Raw genomic sequence first — 5,965 nt, 5'->3', positions numbered from 1 at the left:
CAGTGCTAGCTGTACAAATACCAGGTTTTGCACCATACATTGCTGAGCAGTTTTAGTTGGTTATACGTTGCACATACTATAATATAGGTCCTTATACATGCGTAGGAGGGTGTATTTCATGAGGCTGCACTCATGCAAAATGAGACCCTGGAAACTGGTGCAGATGTGCTCCTTGTTTATTACCAAGATTGTTATGTGTAGACAATGTTAAGTGCATTATTGAGTGGCTGCACATCAGAGGTAGGGGCACAAAATCATCAGAGGTTAGCAAGTTCACCTTATTCAAACTAACCAATGAAAGTCAGTCTGCATTCTAGCATTTCTCAATGATAGGTGTTAGATTAATTAATTAGATTAGTTTCCCATTCATGCCTCCTTTCTTTCCGGAATATTTGGGTCTTTCCTCTCTGCTAGTATTTTTTGAAGAATATAAGGAATTTTGCAAGTTTACAACTAATGCATTCACACCTTCGTAGTCATTTCCTTTAAGACCTTAGGATACAAGCCATAGGTCCCATTCAAATTCCTTGTACATTTACTCTCGTGGCACTGCTTCTTTTTAAGTTACCCCTGCTCTTCTATTATTTACAGATGTTCTTTGTGTCACCTACCGTGACGGAAAATACAAATACCTGTTAAAAGTTCTCTGCCATCTCTTTGCTTCTGTTAAGTTTCCAATCACACCCTTCAAAGGACCAATCAGTTTATAGTCACCATTCTCTTTGTCATATGCTTGCAAAGTATTTTATTGTGTTTGCTGGTTTCCTCTCATGCTCCAATTTGTACCTCTGACTTTCTTCAGCCATTTTTGCTGGTTTGCACTGCTCACCCATTGTGTCCCCAGTACCTCTAACTCTGGCCATGGATAGTTCTTTCTTCTTGCATGCTTTCTCAATGCAATACATTTTTGTTGAAAGCTGTGAAATATCTTTTTAAATGTTTATCAGTGCTTCTCTACCATGTTACCTTTTAATTTATTTTCCCAATCCATTTTAGACAACGTTCTCTTCATGAATTGCTTCCTAGAATTGCCTTAATTTAAGTTTAAGAGATTAACTTCAGGCCCAAAATTTTCACCCTCAAACTGAATGTGAAATACTCTAATGTTACTCACCTATCAGCAATTTCCATCAACGACAAATCAATAGGCACTCATAGTCTCACCTCATCTTCCCACCCATGACTTGTCCACAGTGTCAGCTATTCAACTACATCACCCAAACACATTATACAAAATTTTAAAAACAAAGAACAGGAACAGATCCTTCGGCCTACTAAGACTGCGCTGACACATGATGCCTTTTTAAACTAAAACTGTTTTGCCTCTATGCAGTTTATGTCCTGCCTATTCATACACCTGTCCTCCACCATCACCCCTGGCAGGGCATTCCAGGCACCTACCACGTTCTGTGAAAAAAGCTTGGCTCTCACATCTCCTTTGAACTTATCCCCTTTTAACTTAATTCTATGTCCCCTAGTAATTAACATTTGTACCCTGGGAAAAAAGCTCTGACTATCTATGCCTCTCATAATTATCATAGAATCCCTACAGTGTAGAAGCAGGCCAATCAGCCCATCAAGTTCACACTTACCCTCTCAGACCCACCATATCCCTGTAACACTGCATTTCTCATGGCTAGTCCACTTAGCCAGTACATCCACGGACACTATGGGCAATTTAGTATGGCCAATCTATCTAGCCTGCACATCTTTGGACTGTGGGAGGAAACCCACACAGACACAGGGAGAAAGTGCAAACTCCACACAGACAGTCGCCAGAAGGCAGAATCAAACCCAGATCCCTAGCGCTTTGAGGCAGTAGTGCTAACCACTGAGTCACCGTGCCACTGGTTTTGCCTGAGGCTGGGTTTCTAGGCCCAAAGTTGCTCCCAGTCATCCTTTAAGATCTTTTGTGACACCAACTGAATGTCTTACACGATCAATGCTATACTGATTGAGTAGTACTGCCTGGAAACACAAAGACAGGCAAAGGCAAAAGGAAGCTAGACACTAAGGGAATGCACCTGAGATGATTAATTGGCTTGTGTACAGACTGTTGGATAGTTTAGCTTATAAATTTGATTTGAAATGATACATAGTGGCTTTCATGCTGGTCACAAGGATCCTGTGATGGTCAGTAACAGGAAAAGTATGGTTGCACATCAGCTGGCCATGGAGGCAGTGGAATCCCTCCTGGTTGCAACGTCTGCAGGTCAATGCATGTGTAGGCAATTGCATTACTACCACAGGGAAACTTGCTTTAGCTTGCAAAGGAAATGGAACATTTTTTTAAGAACATGGAGCTCAACGCAACAGGAAACACTGCAAATATCACCTGTTCCAACTTGGAAGAAGCCAAATCCAAAGGTTCATGGCTTTCACAACCGCTAACAATACTGTCCTGATCCTGCTATGAGGCTTCAGTTTGTGGTGGCTTTCAGTGAGAACATCTAGGGGAAGCCTGATACATTGCTCCTTGCTGAGTCTGAAGTAAAATAATCGCTCTCCAAACATTCTGGGCAGACATGGCTACTCCTTCCAACAATTTAATCCCATTCTATCACTTCTGCTGTTATGTTGTAGTACAGGAGATGCACCCACATTTAGGAACAAGTGTTTTGCGCAGAAAACCTTCAAGGTAGGTCAGAGGGCTGTAGAAGTTTACTCAACAACTTCACAGTGCAAACCAGTGCTACACAATTACCAACAGCTCAAGGGACAAGTCAGAAGCTAAGCTGAAAATAGTTGATGGTGCCTCTAAAACTACAGACTGGGGAGGGGGTGTCCTCACTGTTAAACACACGAACAGTTGAGATATTTAAAATAGGATGTTTGTGAAATGTTGAGTCCAAAATGGCATGCTATCAAATCAGCATTCTACACGTATTTACCCCTCAATCTGCTGAGTTTGCATTTTCATTGGGCACAGTTCCTAATTCCGTGCTAATATACATAAGATCACATCTGGTGGGAAAGGAACGCTGCAGATACCATATGGGAACCAAATTAAACCCAATAGTGAAGCAATGGGCACTCTGCAAATTAATATTGCAACTGACAGATTTTTAAGACCTTGGTTTGGAGCTTTCCAGCTTGAACTGAGTTTCTGACATCATTCAGTTGATCAAAAGTTACGGTAAATTCCAGAGGTTTCCAATACTTAGCATTGTCATGTACAGTCAAACAATACATAGTGGCAAGTTACAACTAAATTAAAATTTGTGCCTGTGAAATTTTCATGAAACTTTTCACACATACAAGATACCTGCAAGTGTATTGCCACTACACACTTCCCAATTAATGTATGGTTTGTGTAAGAAAAGTGTCGTTACATTTTTGTGATTTTTAAAATTAACAGCTGAAATGTAAAAGCGCTGTTTTGAAACCACTAACCCTAACCTGAACCCTAACCATCATTAAAGAAATTAGCATAGACAGAGGGGCAGTCTTAAAAGTAGATAAGCATCCAGGGTCGATGAAATGTAACCCAGGTTGTTGAGTGAGGCAAGGAAGGAATTAGCGGGGATGCTGACAATAATTTTCAATTCCTCTCTGGCTGCAGGAGAGGTGCCAGAGGACTGGTGGACAATCAATATGATACCATTATTCAAGATGGGAGCAAGGGATAAACCAGGAATATATATATGTGAATGTGTGTGTTTGTGGGTGGGGGATGTTGAGTGGGTGGGGAGGGAGGTGTGGGTAGGTGATGAATGATAAGTAAGTTTCAGATGACACAAAGATTGGCTCGGTGGTTGACAGTGAGGAAGACGTTATGGAGTCATGGAGTTGTACAGCACAGAAAAAGACCCTTCGGTCCAACTCGTTCATGCCAACCAGATATTAATCTAGTCCCAATTGCCAGCATTTGGCCCATATCCCTCCAAATCTTTCCTGTTTGTGTACCTATCCAGGTGCCTTTTAAATGTTGCAATTGTACCAACCCCCTCCACTCCCTCTGGCAGCTCATTCCATATATGCACTACCCTCTGCGTGAAAATGTTGCCCCTATGGTCCCTTTCAAATCTTTCCCCTCTCACCTTAAACCTGTCCCTCTAATTTTGGACTCCCATATCCTGGGAAAAAGACCTTGGCTATTCACCCCATCCATGACCCTCATGATATTTTATAAATCTCTAGCCTAGTCACTCTCAGCCTCCAGTGAAAAAAGGCCCAGCCTATTCGGCGTCTCCCTACAACTCAAACTCTTTAACTCCAGAAACATCCTCGTAAATCTTATCTACACCCTTTGAAGTTCAACAATATCTTTCCTATAACAGGGAGACCAGAACTGAACACAATATTCCAAGAGAGGCCTAACCGATGTCCTGTGCAGCCACAACATCACATCCGAACTCCTATACTCGATGAACTGACCAATACAAGGAAGTTTATCAAATGCCTTCTTCACTATCCTGTCTACCTGCAACTCCACCTTCAAGGAACTATGAACCTGCACTCCACGGTCTTTTTGTTTGGCAACACTCCCCAGCACTAAACCATTAAGCGTATAAGTCCTGCCCTGATTTGCCATTCAAAATGCAGCACCTCACATTTATCTAAATTAAACTCCATCTGCCACTCCTCAGCCCATTTGCACATCTGATCAAGGACCTGTTGTACCCTGAGATAACCTTCTTAGCTGTCCACCACAGCACCAATTTTGGTATCATCTGCAAACTTAGGAACTATTCCTCCCATATTTACATCCAAAACATTTATATAAATGACAAAAAGCAGTTAGACTCTGCACTGATAGTTGTGGCACACTGCTGGTCACAGGTCCCTAGTCTGAAAAACAACCACCACCCTCTGTCTCCCTCCTTCAAGCTAATATTATATCCAAATGCCTAGCTCTCCCTGGATTCCATGTGATCTAACCTTGCTAACCAGTCTATCAAGTGGAATCTTGCTGAACGCCTTGCTGATATCCGTAAGGACAATGTCCATCGCTCTGCCTTCATCAATTGTCTTTGTCACTTCTTCAAAAAGCTCAAACAAATTAGTCAGACATGATTTCCCTCGCAAGAAGCCACGTTGACTAATCCGAATCAGCCCTTGCCTTCCCAAATACATGTAAATCCTGTCCCTCAAAATCCCCTCCAACAACTTACCACCACTGATGTCAAGTTCATTGGTCTATAGGTCCCTGGTTTTTCCTTACCGCCTTTCTTAAATAACGTCACCATATTAGCAACCCTCCAATCCTTCCTGCACCTCACCCGTGGCTATCGATGATACAAATTTCTCAGCAAGGGCCCAGCAATCACTTCCCTAGCTTCCACAAAGTTCTAGGGTATGCCTGATTAGGCCCTGGGGATTTATCCACTTTTTTGCATTTTATGACATCCAGCACATCCTCTTCTGCATTATGGTCACTTTTCAAGATATCACTATTCATTTCTCCAAGCTCTCTAGCTTCCACATCAGTCTCCACGGTAAATACTTGTTAAGTATCTCACCCATCTCCTGTGGCTCCATACAGACAGTCTTATTGATTCTTAAGGGGCCCTATTCTGTCCCTAGTTACCTCTCTTGCCCTTAATGCATTTGTATAATCTCTTTGGATTCTCCTTAAACCTATTTGCCAAAGGCTATGGGCTTAGTGCTGGAAAGTGGGATGTGTAGAATTAAAGATAGTAGGAACTGCAGATGCTGGAGAATCTGAGATAACAAGGTGTAGAGCTGGATGAACACAGCAGGCCAAGCAGCATCAGAGGAGCAGGAAAGCTGACGTTTCGGGCCTAGACCCTTCTTCAGAAATGGGGGAGGGGAAGGGGGTTCTGAAATAAATAGGGAGAGAGCGGGAGGCAGATAGAAGATGGATAGAGGAGAAGATAGGTGGAGAGGAGACAGACAGGTCAACGAGGCAGGGATAGAGCCAGTAAAGGTGAGTGTAGGTGGGGAGTTAGGGAGGACGGACAGGTCAAGGGGGCGGGATGAGGCTAGTAGGTAGGAGATGGGG

The sequence above is a fragment of the Rhincodon typus genome, chromosome 22 (genome assembly GCF_021869965.1).
Source record: "Rhincodon typus isolate 14 chromosome 22, sRhiTyp1.1, whole genome shotgun sequence".
NCBI lineage: Eukaryota > Metazoa > Chordata > Chondrichthyes > Orectolobiformes > Rhincodontidae > Rhincodon > Rhincodon typus.
This window is presented reverse-complemented; position numbering follows the sequence as displayed.